This window comes from Rhea americana, unplaced genomic scaffold, assembly GCF_003343005.1.
Source record: "Rhea americana isolate MKP2758 unplaced genomic scaffold, rheAme1 scaffold_298, whole genome shotgun sequence".
In the NCBI taxonomy this organism is placed as follows: domain Eukaryota; kingdom Metazoa; phylum Chordata; class Aves; order Rheiformes; family Rheidae; genus Rhea; species Rhea americana.
The window spans coordinates 58,084-80,920 of NW_028186421.1; the positions used below are offsets into that span (position 1 = coordinate 58,084).

The 22,837-nt window shown below is 36.3% G+C and overlaps 1 long non-coding RNA gene across 2 annotated transcripts; it reads right to left on the minus strand.

The window, feature by feature from the left end:
* Positions 1 to 1,126: 1,126 nt before the first annotated feature.
* LOC146593338 (uncharacterized) lies at positions 1,127 to 21,668 on the minus strand. 2 transcript variants are annotated; one of them, XR_014896411.1, is made up of 5 exons: positions 21,439 to 21,668; positions 14,377 to 14,431; positions 12,973 to 13,081; positions 5,753 to 5,932; positions 1,127 to 4,514 (listed from the first exon to the last, which is right to left on the minus strand). It is a non-coding gene; the product is annotated as an uncharacterized LOC146593338 (long non-coding RNA). The 2 variants fall into 2 exon arrangements; XR_014896410.1 differs by lacking the exon at positions 14,377 to 14,431.
* Between the last annotated feature and the right edge of the window lie 1,169 nt (positions 21,669 to 22,837).

A 22,837-nucleotide genomic window follows, 5' to 3' on the forward strand; every position in this document is an offset into this window, starting at 1 on the left:
CAGAAACAGATACACCAGAAGCATCATTCTCCCACCTCCCAAACCTTAAGTGTAGTAATGAAGAATTATTATCTCAGCTGGCTCTTCAAATCCTGTGTAGCAGTAAGCCAGCTTACCTTAATAGTATTGGAAATATTATAATTCTCCATGAAACTAGATTGACAAAAACCTGGGTACTAAAATGCAAGTAATGTCTCCTACAAGGTGGTAAGCTCAAAGGGAACTACCTCAGCTTAAAGTCTGGGAACTGCCAATTGATACTGACTATAAAAAAAATGAAATTGAGCTTCAGTGAAATGCAAAATGTAAATAAATGTTCTCACAAATATAAGGTACAAGCACATGGAAGTATGTACGAACTCTTGTGTGATCAAAGCTGAGTGTTTTAAAAATAGTCCTGTTATTAGCTATTCAAGTGCAAGGAAACGCTGACATTTTTATCAAAACTTATTTTTTATCTTCACAAAATAGAGATTTTTATTAAACTAAAATTTCTAAACCTTCACCTTTATGCAAACAGGAAGTATCAGAATTTCCATCTCAAAACCCTGCTTTATTTTTTCCATATAAAGACCAAAAAGGCAGAAACACATGCATCTTCTCTAGTCTCCGTATAATCCCCACTGTGAAACAAAGCTAACTACATCCACATTCATTCCACTAATAAAAAAAATTACTTAGATAATGAGGGAATAGCTTCTAGCATTTAAGCCTGGGGATTGCTCAATTTCTAAATAACACAGAATAAGTTTATCTATTTATATAATTATACACAGTTGATGACTTGTAACCATTGAAAGCTGTTGATTTACATAATAATATTGGCAATATCTTACATTAACATTTACACTACACAGTAATGATAACAAAAGTGAATGTATAGTGTATTAAAAAGCAACAGATAATAATTGTTACAAGCTACTGTGGCTGATTTCAAAGCAGAACTGAAATCCCCTTGTAGGAATAACTGCTGCAAACTTTTTTCTCTGACTCATAAATGAGTTTCTCGGTGATGGCAATATAACTGATGGTGACTCAAGCTTAAATCTCTGCTTTTACCCCGACTTCAGAGCATTACCTCTACTTTCAGTCATCCAGTCATCATCATAGATTTTTTCTGTCTATACAGGTTTTTAATGCTATTACTGCTTTTGAAGTAATTTGCAAAACCAATTTCTWTTTCCAAACATTTCTTTATTAGCATTATTCCCATACCACCTACCCACACTGACATTGTGCCAACTGATAAAATGAGATAGTGAAAATAACAGAGCCATGTAGTTAAAAACCTATTAGAATTTTACTGATACACATACAGAAAAAGATCCACTGACACAGTTTAATGCCTCAAAACCTCAAGAAGCAGCTATTGCTATTATTCTCATTTATTGTAACAATTCCTGACATTTTGACTTAAATTTGATTGTATATATCTCAGTGGTTTTTAATAAAGAGAAACAAGGTCTGCGCAGAAACTCTGTACAACAGGTATAATCCAGTGATTCTCTGCTTACTACAGAATTACAGTATGTGTGACAGAAAAAGCCCTCAGAGGTACTGGAAGCCCTCAAATCAAAGCAGCCTGTCATTCTAACACGACTGATGGTATACATCAAAATCAGAACTATGATGAACTTCCTGATTAAATGAACAAATGAAACTTTTTTTTTTTAATTCCATTCTACACCATAAATAACTTGGTACACTGGAGTAAGGATCTGAGGTCAAGGATTTTCAGATATAACCATTTTAAATCAGTTTGAACAGATACACCATGAAGGAACACTTGCAAGACAGTAACTAATTGGTGGCAGCTACAGGTACATGTCCCAGGAAAAATGAGTAACAGAACCGCTAAGATGAAAAAAAGAGTGATAAAAATGGAAACTTCTCAAAATTCTTATGTAATTGCATGATTGGGTTCATGACTTTAGATAGTGCATATTAAATTTTCTTCACACATAAATTCAATTTCAATACGATCATAAGTTAGGATAATACGCTAACTTTCATTTGCAGTGAGTAGGAGTGAAGGCAATTTACACATGGCACAATCATACACAGAACATGATAAGCACATGTAGGAAACTCTCTTTGGTTACAAAATTTTTATTTATTTGGTTTTATTTTTAAGTGAGCCAGTAGGACTTTACTGCAGCTTATCTTGTTGTTTCTCCCACCCACATACCTGATGGAAGAACAAAAGCAAGTTGCCCATTCACAAATGTCATGACTGCACCCTGCAATTTACTGTCTTTGAAAGGATCAGGGAATAAATGATACAGGAATAGAAAAACTCTTTAGAGAAATACCTCTGTGATGACAAGGACATTCCTATGACCTCTACCAACCTKGCAAAGAGCCTGATTTCACTTGTAAAGCAGAATGGGAGAGGATTTAGGCATCATTTTAGCAAGACCCCTGCTGAACTTCACAGTTTACTGAGAAAAGCAACTATGTGTAACTCTCATTTCTTAAATACTRTATAACATATTTGGATGGACTAAGAAAATGCTTTTTCTGCCTTTTTACTAATCACAGCAATTATGGCAAATAGAAGAGAATCCTGTGGTACTTCAGATTTCCTCCATGTTATTAACGTGACGTGCACACACTGCTATAATTACAGCCATAGGTGGCATACTGACATATGAAAGGACTTCATTTTGTATGCAATTTATGTAGAATTTGAATATATAAAGCATCTTTGCCAACGTATGAATGCTGGAGTGCTACAATACAAAATGTCAGTCCTTTAAAATCACCAGTCTATTCAGCTTCAGTCCTCACATGTCAATCCTAACAATATCATTTATATTAAGATTTTCAATGAACTAAAAAAAGAATGCTAACTAAATTATTATCTAAGTTATGTATGTATATATACATACATACACACACAYATATATATATGGAGCAAGCCCTATATTAGGCCCAGATTGCTATATGCACCCGTTAGTCAGCAGAATGTTTTCTAGGAAAGATTTGAAAAACTAGGTATATTAAAATTGAAAAGAAAGAACTCATGGATTACTCCCTCTCCAGTCTAGCAAAGCCTCTTGTGCTTTCAGAAGTGTACCTTCAGAAGTACTTTTTTACATACTGCAGAATTTATCTGTGGAATTTGCTCCCTTTAAGATGTTCCTGATATGAAAGCTTATACAGATTAACAAAGTTATATGTAAAGTGTGATCTAAAATCTCATCAATTCACTCATCTTTCTTCAAACTTTCCCCTTGCATGATCTCTCCAATCTCTCCATTGCTGAATATCTAGCTGTTTTGGTTTAAAGGAAAAAAAAAAGAAAGAAAAAGAAAAAAAAGGAGTGCAGAGCTAACTGTCAAGATATTCAACAATAACTTCATTATTAACAAAAATTCAGTCACAGTAGGAGTGTCTCTGGGGTAAGAAAAGAGGGGAGTTCAGAAAGATATATACTATATTGTTCATTTGAAACTTCAAAAACATATGGGAAAAATATGCTCTTTCTTCATCTTTAGGAACTTCTGTAGCCCACTAACTTTACTGAAGTGATCAAAACATTCAACTACAGCTACTCAGCTATCATGTTAGCTTCACATCTCTCTCCTTTGTTTTTAGACAAATTATATGCAGAAAGCGAGTTATTGAACTTTTCATCAGCTATCGTTGGGTTATGTCCTCTAGTCTTATCAGAATCTATTATGTAGTACTGTTTGTCTCCATTCCTTTAGGTYTCTAAAGACACTAGTCTCAAAAAAAATGAGCTGATTTTACTAAGTGTCTCTTCTAGTCCAAAGCATTTATGCCCCAATTATATATTTTTGAATAYAAGAAACTTAAATATCCCTGGTGAAGAATTATATCACACAGTATTACAGTACAGATCAGCAAGTAATAGTCTAATAAAACAACTAAACATTTTTAAATTGAAAATCCTACAATGGAACGACAACAAAGAATTAGTACGGACAGAAAACAACTACATTTAACCAAATACAAACTTAATTGCATTGCAGTGAGCTTAGTTTCCACCTTTTTTCATTGACCTCCCCATGTAACCCAGTACRATATCCACTATTTGAAGGTTTGGTAAAAAGAGCAGGAGAGGAGTTTGTTATCTTGAAAAACGGTCACACATTATGAAAAAAAGTTTTTGACTTTTAAAAGTTGTTTATTGGTACATCCATAAATAACCTACACACCAGTATTCACAAGGAACGCACCTACGTAACCCTTAAAATAAATGCTTGGGTTTTGCTAGCCTWTAAGAATACATAAGGAAAATACAAAATCAACTACTATTTTAACTTTGTAAATACAGTTTGAGTTAACACATCATACATTGTTGTAGCACTGTTCTATCCAATTTAGGAACAATTCTTATTTTCTCATCAAGAGGACACACTGTTCATTCCTTTCACTTCTGGCCACAGAATTCTTTGTATCACTAATTCTTGGAACAGAATTGCTGCAGTTTAAGTTAGTGAATCTAGCATCTGTTTGTCATTGACTGTGTGGTTTGGATTTTTGTCCTGTGGAAGAAATAGATTGAGAGTTCAGTGTTTATTATAGTAAGAATCATCAAAATAAGTAACTATTACTAAGGTGAGGTATTTACGCATCTTTACTGTTTTCCTCTCCTGTAAATAAATATTCAAAAAACATACGGAAGATCTTCTCATGGTGGTCAGTAATACCTCTTCTCTAAAATACATAAACAGTTTACTATGTGTTTATGTCCTCAGTACATGAAGGTATACAAGGAACATGAAACATAGCCAAAGAATACGAAACAGCATAAATAAAATCAGGCCTAATTCAGTAGGGAATCTACTTTATTCTGTTTCTTATATTATGACACCAGACTTTTTTCTGCATATACTTGAATACATCTGTTGAGCATGTGTGATTATAACCATATTCTAATGCCTGACGAAGTACCCTTAATGATTTGCCATAATTTTAGTATTTTCACAGCTCTCCTAAAAATCCTTGGTCAAATAGATGCACAGATTGCATTTGCCTCTTTCATGGTTGGACAATCGACATGCCTCACACGACATAGCAGTTTGCAGAGAAGGTGTGTAGGAAGGTGCAAGAAGACATCTTTTTTTCCAATCTTAGTAGTGCCCACTTTCACAAACACGGTCATGACAGGCTGCAAAGCACATTTGCCTGTAGCTGTTGGAGTTGCTGCATCAGCTGTGTCAGAAGCTTCGACCCAGACAGACCCCCTGACAGGCTGCAGGGAGTGCTTGGGGCCTCTCCAGAAGGCCTGGACTGACAGTCAGCTCTCCTGCAGGAGGTGCACTGTTGTCGATGAATTATGTCATCAGGTAAAGGACCCTGCTTGAGCAAGGGGTTTGGACCTGATGATCTCCAGAGGTCCTTTCCAACCTCAACCATTCTGTGATTCACAGGTCCCACAGCTGAGTGGTGCATCAAGGTCTTAATTCCCCTCCACTATTTTCCATCTTAAGGAGAAATTCTTATTACTCCCCTTAAACATGCACCCATTCATTATGTACTATTTATGTTTTATCCCATGTCTACAATTCTAGGCCTCTAATTATTTTACATGAAATCCTAATTATCATCTGAAGCCTCCTGATCCAATGCCACCAGCAAACKATATGCCAAATACATTTAAGAAAGTATTAGACAAGGGTGGTCCCAAGACTCAAATCTTGCAGGATCACCTTGGTAATTTCCCTCCAGATCAGTAAATCCCTTTGCAAAACAATGCAAAATCCTCTAGGTTTTTACCCACCTTTAATTTTTCCATCTCTTTCAGTTTAAAAAGTAATTTCCAACTTGGTACAACACAGATGTTATAGTGAAGTCCTGAAAGATTCAATCTACTGTGTCTCCTTTAATCAGAATATCAATCATTAAGAAACATCCAGTCTTTCCTTCCTTGCAGTTTCTTAATTAGTTCCTCTTCAGTAACCTTCAAAAGGAAAATGAGAGATTTTCAGTTATAAACATTTATTTCACAGAAATGTAGAAATTAACAAAAATACAGAATTTATTCTTCCTAGTAGTGAAAGTATATTTAATAAATAAAACTAATGGAGATGTAAATTGTAAGAAATTCTTTAACTTAATATGCAATGACACTGGATCCAAACACTAGGGAGAAGAAAAGCTTTCTCACTTTTTTCAATTTATTTTATTGTACTCAGACARTGTCCAGGTACATAAATATTTTTATTTGTTCTGGCAAATTTAGCTAGAAGTTACTAAAAATATATACACGATCAGCTACGTCTGAAGAAGCTAACTCCAACTCGAAATAAAGGCATAGAGTAGATACATTACTTATTTGGAAAATTTTACTCTTAATTCTCTTTAGACTATCTTCAAGAAACACAAAATTGTTAATCTCATGTCCTGAAGTTTCAAAGTTAACAACAACAGCATAACCAGGGCTTCATTCTCAAATGTTTTTTCTGGTTTCTACTTGTTTTATCTAACCTATTTACAATGGACATTGATTGTACTTTTGAATTAAATAGATGGTATCAGTTAATGCAAATACTAGCTGGACTTGGAATGCAAATTTGAAGCACGGACCTTCAATTCCTCCTTTGTTAATCATCTTAAAAAACCCTCAGATCATTGCCTGAACACTCTCTGCCAAGCCCAGAAAATGAACCAAGCTACAGTATACACTTTTTTTTTTTTGCAATTGATACTATACTTATGTCATGAAGATTAATGGGGAACTCACTTGAAGGATCTTGATCTTCTGATGTCAAAAATAGTGGAGCCTTTGCACTGTTTCTGGTAACAATTTTGTCATGAAGATGTTCAGTGGAACCTTTTGAATTCTAATTCTCTAGAATCTGATTCAACAATATTTGATCTTCTCTAACCGGGGTACTGGCGATCAGGTCTTAGAAGATTTCCAGAACTCTTCCTGTACTTATTAGTATTATGTACTTATTATGTACTTGTTATGAATTAGAAGTATCAAAATTGCTTGCAATATTACAATATTTCTATTTTCTTCAAGCAGAGTGTGCTAATATGCACAGAAATATAAAATAAAGCATGTTAGACAACTATTTTCAATTCCCAACACTTTCTCTCCCTCCCCACCCTTGCCTCTCCCATACATTCTGAAATGGTTCGTCATTATCTGAAAAACAGGCATCCATCAGGTTTTCCATGGATGACAGAAAACACACAAGTAAAAACGTGTAGCTCACACCACTACTGCAGTAAGCAAGAGTCAGTACAATTATACAATACCCCTCCTTCTTGTTGGTGATGTCAAATGGCAGGGATGCAAATTTCAGTCTAAACAGAATGCCATTTCTATTACAAATAAAAGGTATTTTCCTTCTATCATGCACAGAACAATTTACAAAACATATATATAGGTTTTGTACATATATTAGCWAACTGAAACTGTATGATGAGGAAACTAGATTTATACATAAAAACATATGTCATTATTACAACCATAATGTTGGCATTTTTTATGATATGAGGATGCTGCTTTATGAAACTGTTCACTACTGCTATCATCTGGGTGTTAACGATATGCATATGAAGACATCCTTGTTAAGTTTAGTAGGTAATATCTATCTAGGAATCTTAGCCATAACATAATGATAAAGAGTAGGTATAAATGAAGAAAAAATAGTAAGGTAGATACATTTTGCAAATAAAATAGAATGTTGTTTCAAGATTGAAGCTGGTCTCTGTCAGGTACCAGAGGAGAATTTTCTCTAAATCACCTGGTAGTGGGACAGGTAGGCTCTGAATCACATTGGTGGGCTCTGAATTTTATCAAGCATGGAGAGCCTTATAATCCTCAGCTGCAAGTGATCAGGTAAAAGTATTTGTAACAACATTTCTCACTGGAGGTTGGTTGATATTTTAAGCTTTGATTACTAACTTTTACCACCCAGACAATCCAGTACTAATCAGTAGTACCTGTAATTTCTCCCACATACTGTTCTAAGAATTGCTTGCCTGAATTTTTCRTTAGTTCTAATTATGTTCCTCTTACGTAGGCAACTGTAACATGTCTATATCAAACTTGTATTTTCATCAAGATAGCAAATGAAGATTGAAAGTAATCTGGTCCTTTCAAATTTTCTAATGTTAACACCCAAAAGCTATTTGTTTATCTTGAAGATGYTCCACATTGTAAGGCTTACACTCTTCTGTTATTGAAGCCTAAGCCATATTTCAAAAACATTCAGTCTGAAAACATTCATTGCTGAAAACAACATGCCTTTCAGAAAACTCAAGAAAAGCTAGACGCTTCTCTTATACAGTTGCAGGAAGAAATTTCTCAGTGTTACATATATAACTTCTATTTAGTTATAAAGAAAGATTTCAACCTATGTCTTCCAGTTCACGGCTTTTAAGGATAGAAGGGATATTTACAATCATACAGTTTTGTGTTAAAGCAAGACAAAAAACTGTATCCAGGAATTTCAGAAATTTGCTCATACCTTGTTTAATTTCTAAAGTAACTTTAAATATGAAATTCAGTCCTTATCAAAACCTTAATCTGAGAATATAGTTCATCACTAGGTAAGCTGTGTCAGAACTTTGTTATTTTCACCTTTAGCAAGTATATGTCTTATTTCCAGCGTCAATTTGTTTAGCTTCAGGTACCATGTTTTTTATTTTACCTTCAGCATGACTAAGCATCCAATACAGTAAAAAAACTCTTAMAAACATAAACCATTGTCATTATATGTTAATCCTTTCTTGGATAATGTAAAAATATTAATTGGTAGTATCAAAATGTTTCCAATATGTTAAATTTCTATTATAGCTCTTTCTGAATACATTCCACATATCTTACTGGTTCTTAGAATTTACACATATTATTTCAGTGATGGTTTTCACTAAGATCACACAWAAAGAAAATACCACTATCTACTTACTTGTATCAAAAGCTGTGTTCAGCATCTCAACTACAGCACTGTATCAAGAACTCAGTTTCAGCCAGTTATCTATCATGTCAGCAGGAGAGCACTCCAGGATACTGATCTTCATCTTGTCAGTCTGATCTTTACTTTTTTTTGTTGAATTTGAGAGTCTTTGATTGCTAAAATTCTGACTGCTCAATGAACGCTCATACAACGTTTCCACCACYGTTTCCAGCCCTGTTAGTTTCTGCCTTACCTACAGATTCTGTTAGTGATTTTACATACACTTTTCAGTGCTGAGAAAAACACTGAATGGCATTGGGTCAAAAACACGTTCCTGAAAGCCTGTTCTCTCCATTTAAGGCGGCTACTCCTTGCAAGCACTACATGTTTTATTTAGTCAATGTTGTTTTATGGGATCCCATAAAGTGATTTTTTCTTAACCACAGTGTCATTCAGGAATCAGCTGAAAGACTAATGGAAGCTTCTGCATTGTTACCATTACCAGCCAAATTTATAGCCTTACTAAGAAATGATTAAAGTTTGTTTGTCCAGATCTATTTTTCATAAAATCATCTTGATTAGTATTAATTACTCTACCTCCTTTAATCTCTTTACTGACAACATTCTATAGTGGCATTTCCCTGCTGTTGGCTAGGATTAATGTTTAATGAAAAGGCCTATGATTACCTAGTCATCCTGTTTAGCTTATCTTCCATTCCCTAGAATTTCCCAGTGTTCCAGGTTGTGTTTTTTAAAAAAAGCAAAATGAATGGTTCATGGTGCTCTGTAGCCAATTCTTCTAGTATTCTTAAGTATAAGCTGTCCTATCTGGCAGATGTAAAAAGCTTTAACTAAAATAATTGCTTAGGTTTGACACAGTAGAGGAAATATCAAGATACCTCAGTGTTACACACACTACTTCCTTCTAGAGGTAGAACATCTGTATATTATTATAAGCATATACATATCTATACTTTTAAACAGCCTTATCTAGAACTGAACTTACACTAGGTCTAGAATTTACTTTGGTTTTGATACACTTAAGTAATTATCTGGGTTAGTCACTCCTAGACTCACTATATAGTCAATGKGCAAGTCAAAACGGCATTTTAAGAGGTGATTTATCTGTCCTGTTCTAGAAGACTACTTTTGGAGGAGAGGAACTGCACTCTAGTCGCTGTTATTATATTTATGCTAACTCCTTTGACTGTTAAGAGAGTCTGGAGAGAACGCCTCTGTTGCAGATATCTATAACATAAGCTACATTTTGCCAGCTGAGTCCCTCCCTATCTCTGTAYGCATACGCCCACACATTCTGCTCCAGTAAGACTTAAACAATTTTGCCAGTTCTGAATATATTTGACAGAGGAGTACAAATCTCAAAGATACCAGTATCCACTTGCAGGAAAATAGCAGACCTAAGATTTAGCTACAGGCATGAAAGAAATCATAAGAGAAATGTCATGAATGCCACAAGCCATCTTATTCAAAACAAAGAATCAAAAACAAAAGGTGCAAAGCCATTTGACACAATCAGTCTTCATTAGATCTGCTACTGGTTTAATTTATAATGACTTTCCAAACCTTTTTTAGGCTTATGAAAAAAGATTTCACTAACTGAGAGGCCATATAATACAATATTGCCCACTAGAATGTAATGAATTAATCCATAACAAAATGCGTCTGTGGAATGACCAATYTACAATCTCAGGAAAAAAATTCTTATCTTGTCATTCAGAACCAGTTTTTATTTCATTTGTTCAAAGAAGGAAAAAAGTTAATTGGGTAGAAGATTCAGTGATCTTTCTATAAAGTTGAAATGCTGAATTTGGAAATTAGGTTTGAGAATCTCTCTTACTGAAAACAAATGCTGACATGATTATCAGCATGAATACTGATTTTTTTCCTATTTTTACCATTTTAAACTTACGTTATATTAAAAATGATATAGTAATCATCTACTTAATATGCCATTTTTACCACTGCTGCCCCCTGCTGGATAAAACAAATTCAAATTATATGTATTTTTTTCATACTTTGCTGGTGAACAATTAGTTTTAAGGGCATATTTAGAGACATTTCCATACACATGGCAAGACTGCTTTTGTTTATTCAAATAATTTCCCTTTTGCAATTTCCCTTTAACTTGCAATGATATTTATCTAACAATAAAGAGCTATGTGTATATTTTAACATGACTTAAAATTATTAGCAAAGTAAGTAACAGTTCTGTTATAGAGCAGAAATATTCTCAAATTTCTTATGTAAAGTAGAATGACTTACTTGAAGAGATATTTTGATTCAGTTAAACATGATGCAATACCCATGACATTAATGCTAATGTCTTGTTAAATGTCATTTTTCAGTGAACACTATAAATGAGGAGGCATAAGAACAGAAGAAAATCTAACAAAACTTTTCATTACAGCTTGTCTTCACTATTTCTCTTTCTTTCTCTTTTTTTTAWTCCATTCATCCATCCATCTGTCCATCCATCCATCTCAGGAGCAAGTTCTATCATTATATATCACACTTCCAATAATAATAAAAAAAATATTTTTGGGGAAGATTTAGCTTTTACTGGAGGGTAAACCTAATTATATTGTCATGAATAACACATTCCTTTGCAAGCATACCCTCAAATGCATATAAATCAAAATATCCTTATATTGAGCTAATGACAGGCTTAAACAACTAKGTAATGCTTCTTAACGATCATTACATTCCCCCAAAATTTACATGTTTTTTCATTTTTCAGCACAAAGCCTGGCTTAGGCTGATCAATAATTTGGTCATAACTGACAAATATGAGGTAGTTTTTGAGGCAATTCTCTCTCTTTCCATAGATTTTGTTTGAAACCCTGCAAAGTTCTTCGGCTTACTTTTTGTCTGCATTGGGTATCTAACTGCATAGGGAAGTGAAGAGAAGGATGGAAAGTAAAACCAAAGGAATATCCAAAAAGACATCCAGAGCAGAAGACTATAAGGACTGAGAAATGCCCTACTGTCTCTGAGCAATGGTTTATCCAGCCCAGCACTCCGTCACAACACCACAGAGGCTATTTCAAGCCTGGTGCTATCTGTGCTCTGTTCCCCTTACCTACCCAGCATATACCATCATTAAGATTAACAATGTTAGAGGGTACAACCGTAACTGTTCCCTTTAGTACAYGCTTATAAACCTGTTTTCCACAAATTTACATAACCCCCTTTTGAATCTACTGACACTGTCTGTCTCTATAATATTCTGAGGAAAAAAAAAATCCAGAAATTCATTACCCACTGTGTAAAAGGGCACTCCTTTTCTTCAATCTCCTACAGTTTCAGTAAGTGTACTGTGTACCATAGGATTTGATCAATAACAGTTGCGTACATTTTAGTAGCTCTCCCGTAAGGCAGATTCTTGATCTCTTAATCATTTTACTTGTCTTTATACCTTTTCTAACTACATGTTCTTCTTAASATGTGGAGACCACAACCACATACAATACTTAAGATGTGAGTAGTACACCAGAGTCTTATATAGCTGAAATTGCACTTGCATATCTTTTAGCAGTACTAGCAGCACCCTTTCTTCTCCTCACTTACTTCTTAGAGAGTACTGGTAGTAGGCATTTGATTTAGTTAGCTACCTTAACATAACATAGCTCCTGGAATCACTATACTGTTTAGTAGATCATCTTAACATTGGTACAGACGAGTGAAGACAATAATCTGTAAGAGTATTTTCTCTCTCCTCCCACATGTTATGTAAGTTCCTTCTTCCCTAAATCAACACAAGGTAGATGTCTGTTGAGGTGGCAGTGGTGGTAGATAAGTATCACCTTACATTCAGCACAGCTGATGACTAGTGAAGCTGAGGGCTGAGAAAACCATTTCCCTCAGCGAGTTCATCCCAATGGAAAGGAGTTGGCTCTTTCTGCTAACATGAGAATAAGCTCTAAATATGGCTTSATCAGCTGACTATTTAAGCTTTTTAAAGTAATTTACTCAAATGACAAATTCCACCCCAGATAAATGTTGGTTGAATTCACCACAGTTGCAGATGAGCAATGTCTCCTGCATTCATGTAGATAATTTTGCTTACCTTTTTCTGTGTCTCAGGGAATGTTATTAATTCCCAGTGATCATGACCATATGCAGCATCAATTCAGCTCAGAGAAGTCAGAGTAGGTATCACTTCGTGTTGAGCAGACCTTAGGAAAATTAAAAGAATGCTTTGTAAAAATAATGATTTATAGTCCAGAAGTTCTCTACAGAAYTTTGAACTTTATAGTTTTTAAAAAGGAAATGGAATGTTAAACTTGACAGTATTCTCTCCAGTTTTCCTAAGGAACAAATGCTTGCTCTGCAACGAGCTAACCACTAATTCTCCCCCTCTCTTGAGGTTTGTATTTTTCCAAAAGTTACTTGTTAATATGTATCTAACCTCCTAAATGCATTCTTTGGTGTGCTTAAGAAGAGGTCATGTCCCCAAGCTGGAACTGTTAAGTTCAACTGCTTAGTTTCAAGCTGTTTATAGAGAGGTAATTTTCACTGTAAGCTGCTGTCTTCCAGGTTTCAGCAAGTTCCATATAAATACAAGATACTATCTGCCTTTGTTTCCTTCTGGCTCTTTTAGCAATATAGYTCATTTTCTACATACAAGTCACTTGGGAACACCATTAGCCTAAAAGCAAAAAGTATTAAAGCAGTATATGTGGTGACTCATGGGAAACATGAGTATATTGCTTTTAGACTGTAGCCACTGCTTCCAGGTTGTTGTTAACACACCAGTAACAACACAGAATAATRTACTGAGGGTGCTTTACATCTGAAACAGCAATATAGTCCTGACAAACGGTTGACAATTGCTTCACAAATAAAGGAGTCACTATCCAGTGCAGTTTACAGCTGTTACTCACTGCTTCAAGAACACATTAGAGCTGATTTAGATATGGCAGGTCTTATACTCTTCATGATCTTCATGTTTGTACCTAAATGAAAACTACCTAAACTAGGAAATACTGAACATATGCACAGGCACATCCTACCTTAGCAGCTCTGGCTGACATTCCTAAGGTAACACATACAATACCTACACTATTAGTACAGTTCAAGAACAGCTGCTTTAGTAAGCCAAGATGAGTGAAGACTAAATAAATATATTAACTTCCTTAGTAGACTTGAGTTGTATTTTCTCATTTGTAAACATGAATTCCAGCTGTTGTTTACCACATATGGGATAGCTGATGGCRGGCACTGAGATACTCACAATTCATGCACACAGTGAGTGCTGTGAGCCTTTGAAGCACTGCTGTACACTTACAAGCGCATGTTTTGTCATGGGAATTTGCAGAAGTCTGAAAGTAAACATAATACTACATGCCAGAATAGAAGGAAACGTTAGCAAAATTTGTTAACATCTACCTGCTTGAGGGTGGCAAATTTGAATGTACAGCACATACAGCCAACCTTTTTTCTGTCAGCCAGCCATAAATGTAATCTTTACCTGTATGAAGACAGGGGCTGATGGTTTCCCTTGAAGTACTCATGCTCCCCATTTTCTGGAACATAAAATACTCTGTTGTTTGACAAGAATAGACTATAGTCATCACTGACATGATTTTTAAAGTTCCTTTCTTCAAAAAAGGGCCATTCATGCTTTTAATTCTGATAGTTCGGTTCTGACGGCTATTACCTAGACAGACATATAATAGCACGTCATCCCAGCAGCTTAAAGAGGAATCCTGTCATCATCTCTGGTCAGGATCTTAGAAGGAAGAGTGGCACACCTGGACACTTCTCCTATGACATTTTTTCATATGTTTACATAGAGCAAATATTTTTGAAATTCCAATTCTAGCCTTGTCTATAGCTCAAATGGGAACTGATTCAGGATAATATTATCCCAGACTAAGAATCTTAAACTGGAACTTAAAACATTTTCATAAGTAGTCAGTTTAATAAAGAATTGGTTTAATTTGGTAAGAATGAAGTTTTTTCATGAAGTTCTACAGAGGACTATACATGAAAAATTAAGGATGACAACAGTATAATGAAAATTTATCATCAAGAGAAAGAATTTATTTAGAGTTTGATTGCATACTGTAGTACAAAAAAGGCAGGCAGCTGCAACACTATCACAAAACTCAGCTTCCATTTTTATTTGCTAATTGATCCAATGAATATTCATGATCTTAAACTTGTAGCTCTCTTTCATTTCTCTGCTATGTGATTTCCAACACTGCCATAAAAATCCAGACTATTAGAAAATGTCAAAAACCYATAACAGAGTGTGTAAATCTCCATTCTTTTGTGTATTGCCTTATAATCCCCATGCAATAATACAACACTATGCTGAAGACCCTACTTGGACTTAAATTCATGTCTTTTTGAACATGGAAAGCAACACACCACAAAAAAGATTTATCATTTAGAGTGCTATACTAATTAAACCTCTCTCTGATGTATCATAGTTGAAAGAACTAGCTTTGCATTTTCTGCTGAAATAAACGGCACTTGCAGTTGCTCACTACTTTCCTACTGCAAGCATAAAACAAAGATAAAACAGAAAAATTACCGAACGTATCAAATACTGCAATGACTACTTCTGTGTAATGATTGCTTGTGGTGGGCAATAATTCTAGATTAGTTTCTTAATGGATTTAGTATAAAGCAGCAGATTAATGTTTACTATCAAAACAACTCATAATAAAAATGCATAACTAAATAATGAGTGCTTTAAGTGATGTAATTTGAAAAGATTTCTTTGTCCGTAAGTTACTCATCTGTCAAATATAAGGTTATACATATTTGTTATCATAGCTTTGTAACCACAAGTTTATTTTGTTTAATTGTGGGACACATCCAAAAGACAGAATAACCAAAAACTTCATTGAATTTATAAAACTGTGGCAAATTTCACTGATAAAAGCATTGGTATAACTGCAATTTATGCCACTGCAAAACCTGAGAGCAATTTAAATATCAAAAATCACTGGTTGGGACTGACATTTGACATGCAAAATCCATCACAACAGATGTCTCAATTCCTGAGACATTTTCTCAAGAAAAAATAGCTAGAGGACATCATGATAGTCACAAATTACTATACTTAAATTCATTCAATATACCTCATCTATTATGTTTATGTAAGGCTTCAATCTTGCCAGTCATTGCATGATGTGCAGCATAGAACACTTGACTAGAGTTAGGAGAACCTAGTAAGAGCAAATAAACCTATAAATCTGCATTTTTGCAGGAGCAAATTTCAAACACGCTTCTTAGGAAACAGTTGTATAGGATACAAGCAAAACTTGAGATCATTACTCTCTCCTTGTGTGAATTTGAATCAACTTTTAAGTATTGTAAACTTCCTATCTGTACCTCATATTTTCCTTTTAGAACAAATATTTCAATTTATAAGCATTAAATATTAAAGGGAAGCGATATTCTTTAGAAAATGCAAAATACGCAAAACTGCAAAAGTTGCCAAGATATGTAGGAAAGTTTAATTCTRCTTCCAAGTATACAATTTAGTTACAGATTAAGATAGCAAATTCTCTCTGAAAGGACATTCTAGACCTTCTATTAAAGAATTGAAAATGTGAAGGTTGTTTAGTTACATAAACTTTTATTTACTCAAAATTAAACCAATGYGATATAATACTATTTGCAATTTGGAAGAAATAACACGAAACTAAGAGTGTAAGTTAGCAGACTCACTAAAAATAGTTCCTATTATTCTTATAAAATTTTCTTTGGTTTAATAAAAATACATTATTTTCAAATTACTTGAATTGAGTAACATATCTGGTATCTAAAGTAAAAAATAACTTGCAAACTACTGGTGGGACAAAAGACAGGAAAATGTCCTTTACATCTAAAGGAATACAACTAATTTGCTTCAGAGTGTCTCTTTTTGTCTTGGCTGTTTTGGCTGTGACAAYTATTAATTTATGTTAATACTTATTCATACCTTTTCAATAAACATAATCCAGTCAAATGAAAGGATATCACCTTAAGCAGAATTTGTTTAAATAGCGTTCCTTCCTTAGCTTTTCAGAGAAAAAAATCATTTCAATAATACTCAAGAATAYCCAGTAACTGAACCTCAGTTTTAAGGGAGTAAGTGAAGAATCTCTTAAATTTCTACCTAAATYAGTCATAATGCTGTTTCACATGTTAGAAACAGTCACACTAGCCTTTTTGAGACTGAGTTTGCTTAGAATAGTTAAATAGTTAAAATAGTTAAAAATTGATTATATATTGAACTCCAGGAACTTTTTTTAATGRTGATCACTGGGAAGATAGACCGAAACTTCTTAGAAAGCCTTCCTGATAGTCTACTACACTCCCAGTGAAATAAGCTTATAGTTCTGTAAGTAGCTATTAAATGTGCTTTCCAATATATTTTTAGAAGATAAAACCCATAAATATTTTTGAGAGGAATGTGAGWGAAAATACTATAAACTGGTTTATTCCAATTCCACTAGCAGTTTTAAATGTAGCATTACACTTTCTGCTTTGAATTATTCAGTAAGAGCAGGAAACTGTTTCTTCAGCTGCTCTCTACCCTGTAACTACAGTTGCGGGGGAAAAAACAGAAGTGCTGAGCTAACAGTTAATGTTTCTGATGACACCTGTCCTTTAGCTATCTCTCATTTCTACAATAAATGACAATAATAGAAGGAGAGCATTTGTAGTCACGTAGCTAGATACAGAGTACATTGTTTATTTCAGACAGTTGTAGGCTTATCTGTTAGAAGAAAGCTGAAGTTAACTTCCTTTTGAAAGGACTGTTGATTTAACAAGACAGCTGGCTTCCTCCTGCAAAGCTTGAGAAATGACAGACATGACAGAACAGTAGAAAACTATAAAGAAAAAAATCAGCAGATAACTAATCAGAAGACACGTCTCTGAGTAAGTGACAAGGTAGTTGAATGTACAGTGATTAGAGGGCTGCTATGCAGAAAAGTATTATTGGTTGCCCTGTGATAGGTCTCTATAGGTTTAGCAATGGGTGTTCTCAGTCTCCTTCTTAATTTAAAGGAGAAATTAAGCTGCTCTGTATTGCCAGTATGGTTTAGAGATTAAGATGGTGCTGGAGGYCCACTACTTAGTTGCAAGAGCAAAGATGAAAGGATTTTTTTTTAGGTGAGAAGCAATAAAAGGACCAGAAAAAAAATCCTGCAGGAAATAAGAAAGTATATTTCTGAAACAAAGCCAAAGCTACAAAAATAAGATGGGAAACTGATGCTTCTTTCCGCTGTTGATGGTGGTTGGAATTAAGTAGTCGTTTATAAAATAATCAAAGGACATGATAAAGGAACAGCTTAACAAGAACTGATTCAGAAAAGTCTTACAGTCTCTGGTGTCTGATTAAAGTAGGCAATAATAATTTTTTCTGGTATTCTAATCTATGAATCACCTGTACTAGGTAAATAATTCATTTTAATGCAATCAATTTGTCATAGCCGTAGATACTTGCTAACCACCTGAATCAATGGAAAAGCAGTATCTTAAARTATGAGAAAGTCAGACATCCAACATTTTTCAGAACATCCATCTGTATGGATTTCTCATGTTTCTGAGGTCCTATTAGAGCACTGGTATAGAATATCTCAAGATCATCTCTTAGTAAATGAAGCTAGAATTAAGTGCTGATGGAGTGTATTGCTGGCTCTTAGTGTTACTTACAAGTGTTTTCTGGTTGGTTGGTGAGGTACTCCAAGAACCATTCCATACAGATAATATTTTATGGAAGTATTACATAAAAATCATATTTCAGGTTTGTCCCTGAAATATTGGAAAATCACTGAGTAAGCAAGCATTGAATTTTGAGGGCATATTTTCTTCAGCAGAATCCACATAGTGACATTTTACAAAAAACTACATTTTCTTTTCCAGGACAGAATTAAATACTAGCATCAACTATCAAAATTGCTCAGTCGCTGACAAAAGTTAGCTAACTATTTTAGGAGAGTAGAGGAAAAGCTTTGGAGGAATTGTATCAGCGRACACATGCAAAAGAGGGAAGCAATTTTTATAGCCCTCTAAAACACTCAGTTTTAGACATTTAGCTTCTTCGTATCTTTCAAAAGCTGGTGACACTATGCTCACTTTTTTGAAAACACTGATACAGACATCAGTCTGTTGCTCAAGCACTACAATTTCCAAAATCAGGATTCATAAGYAATAGCTGAGAGAGTCATGAACCTTTTAGAAAATATTTCATGCAACAAATGTTTATTTGAAAGGTATATTACAGAGCCATGCTCAAGACAATGTTTTAGAAATCACCAGCTCAGTTCTCTTGAACTCTATGTCATGAGTAACAATGGAAGTAGAAGAACGTAAGAATTATTACAGTGGCTCAGGCCAGAAGTTTGTCTAATAAATTGTCTTACTGCTTACGGAGGCTAATAATGGATGGTTAGGAGAGAAGTATCCAACCACGCATATCCTGAATAATCCTTCAATTATATAACTAATGTTGTATTTGTCGCTTTCCACTCCTTCAGCACTGAAGTGTTTTTGAATGACAGGTTATATATAACCGCAAAGAGCAATTTCAAATTCTTTAGAACCACTGGTTGAGTAACATCTAGTATGTGTCTTTTATTGCTATCAGTGTATCGACCTGTTATAAACACTGACTGTCCTTATTTTGTACTGGTATTTCATTTAAAGGCAGTTCCCCAGATTTATTCTGCAGAGAGTGTGTCCAATGTGCAAGTCTCCTTCGCTTTATTTAAAGTGAATACCATGGAAATAATTCATTTAGGTTTCTTTTTTTTTTTTTTTTTTTTTTTGGGTGAGATTTCCTGAGTGACATTCTCTTCTCAACTGCTCGATAATTTGCTAGTCCATTGACTTGTTTTTATGCTTCTACAGTTTTTCCTCATTTTCTTGATCTGCCGCCTTCTGGATTTACATTCAATCACCAGGGTTCTGCAGTTCTAAATCTTCCCCATTTGAACATAGCTTCCAATTTTGGAAGGCTATTTTTTTTTAACATCTAAAAGTCTCCTCTACTCCGATCTTTAACTTTCCTGGATATCTTTCCCTGTCTTGCCTGCCTTCCTGTGTTATTCTCAGAGGATCATTTTTAATTCGGTGTATGTAACTGTTTGCTTGTGTTTCTAAATGAGCTCCTTGTTACCTATAATCATGTTACCATTTTAGCTGATCTTTCTGATTTCATTTTAACTATCTTCCTCATCTTCACGTTGCTCTTTTTTAGGAGATTTTTTTCCCTTTATTTTTCTCTTCCGGGATGTCAAATTTGAGGAGAATATGGTCAGTATTACTGTGATTGTCATCCTGCATATACTGAAGGTCTGATGATTTTGAGATTAACCTTCTGTTGTGGGTTTTCTGAAAAAGTGCTCCAAAACATAATTAAGTATGAAATATGCAAGTGTGCAGTCTGCATAACAGCCTATATGATAAGCACAAGTCATTTGCAGGTAACTGAAATCTTCTATTACTATTTTGTTTTCTCTRTTTTAAGGCTTTCAATCTGTTGTGGTCACCAGCATCTTAGAACAGCAAAAAAAAACAGCAAAAAAGGAGAGATGAAGTACTGATAGCTATTACATTGATGCTCTCTGATGTGTCAATGACATTGCTTCTAAATGCAACTTCATTTCACCTTTTTGAAAGATCTGCAAAGAAAATAATGGACCTAGTGAAAGTGTGGAAAAATATGAAAACAACAGAATGGACATTTACTGAAAGACAATAAATTGACATTTACCAAAAGACCTGTGATGCAATGAAGTATCTTCATCCTGACAGTATGAAAAAAAAATTTGGAAACAAAAGTGGCCATTAAACATCCCCAAGAGGGACAAGTCTGGTGTGTAAACAAGTTTCTGAAATCGAGCCAGGAGAATTCCTGTCAGTTCTGTGCCAGTAATGATAATAAGCTAATGGTAATACTTCACATTTTTTGTAGACTTTTCAATTTTAAGATATAAAAGTAATTAACAGATCCCCGGAATGCGTCTGTGAGATAAACACACGTTATTATCTCTTTATCGGYGAGAGAGGAGCTGAGGCACAGAGTTTTTGATTTGTCACGTAATGAACTGATTACCCGAAGGAACAGTGAATCACACAAACTTCCTCTGTTGCTAATATTTTGCATACTAATCCTAACAGCGTTTATGATRGACAAATGCCTATCTGCAACATTAAAGTGATGGTTCCACATAGCTTGAAAGACAAATAATGTAAAAGAAGCAGAAGACAACGATCTACAGCTTACTACATTTGGTTCATTTCTAAGTCAAGCATATGAGCTATGAGAAAAAAAATCCTACATTTAACTATAAAAAGAGACTAACTGGAAACAGAAGACTATTATCTCATTCATCATTTAAAAAAAAATCATGAAATCTGAATCACTTTCCTCTTATCTCCACTGTAATTCACTTATCTGCTGTAAGGCTCTGCCTCTGAGTGATGTGCAGGGTCTCACCTACTTTAAGTCTGGACTTAAAGCTGGACTGGACAGATTTGTTTGCCTGGTTACCATTCCCCCATACTGGAGAAAGCAGCCTACCTTTCCTTGGAGCTAAATCCTTGACAGCTCCAGCTGCGGTAATTCACGACGCCTCATCGTCCTGCAGAGAAGAAACTCTTCAGCAATGTCACAGATTTGTCTTTGGCTCCAGAGCTTCTGCCAGTGTTTACTGTATCTAAACTAAACCAAAACAACAACAAAACCAAMATAACGACCCAAGTCGCAGCTCACCCTGCTGCCGCCGCAGGGCCGCGGCGCGGCCGCACTCTGCTCCTCGCTCGCTAGGTGCCGCTGCCGCCCTCCGCGCAACATGGCGCTCCGCGGCCCGCCGCCATGTCGCGGGGCCGGCGGCGGCGGTTTTGCGCCGAGAGCCGCGCTGCAGCTCCGCGGCCCGGCGGTAAAGGCCGTATTTCTGCCTACAGCTGCACTGCTCTCATCGCTGTGGTCTGTCCCCTCTGGCTCTGAGGCAAGAACAGATACCCCCRGCCCTTAGTGAGTCTGATCTGCTCCGCAGCGGCCAGGCACCCAGGAGAGTCTCGTGGAGGCAGTGGAGGAGGCGGCAGCGGGAGGCCGCGTGGCTGGTGGGGCTGTGCCTGCCCCGCGGGGGTGGAGGAGAGCGTGCGAGGGGAACTGGTCCCCCATAGACCCCCGAACGGGGCTGCCAGGCGGTGCCGCTCCCGAGGGCGGAGGTGCGGGGGAGTGCAGGGGGCGGGAAGGGTGGCACGCCTTCCCCCTGCGCCCGACGCYGGGTCGGAGCGGGCGCGGGGCCCTTGGCTGCAGTGCGGCAGGGCACGGCAGGCTGCTGCTGTCCCCCGTGGGTGTGGGTTGTGCGCGGCAGGGAGGAGTGGAGAGTGGAAGAGGGGTTTTTGGAAGCCTCTATTCGCTTTGGCGCCCGACGGGCTTTGCGAGGCTTAGCTTAATTTAYGTTGTGAAGTATGCCTGCGTGCCCTTCCACCCCTCGCAGTGAAGGAGGTGGCCTCACGGCAGCATCACGGACTGGCTGAGGTTGGACTGGCCTGTCCGGTCCAACCCCCGTGCTCAGCCAGGGTCAACCAGAGGAGCTTGCCCAGGACCGTGTGCCCTCGGGGTCCCCAAGGATGGAGACTCCACAACCTGCCTGGGCAGCGTCTTGTTGAAGACACTTAGCAGGCCTGGGCTTTTTCACCGTGCTGAAGGTATACTCCCTGCTGGGTGGCACYTGCAAAGCCACAGGCAGGAGAGGTGGGGGACATGTATTGCAAATGGGCCGGGTGGGGGAGAGACCCTTCCCCCAGGCCTTTGGTGATTCTGGTGTTCCCCGGGGCACAAATAAAAAGTCGTCAGCTGTGGCCGGTCTGCAGTGAAACCCTTTCTTCCGTCCCAGACTCATGGAGTACTGGCATGCCAGCATAGACCTGTCGTCTCGAAGTCTGCACGATCTCATAGGAAAAATGTTTCT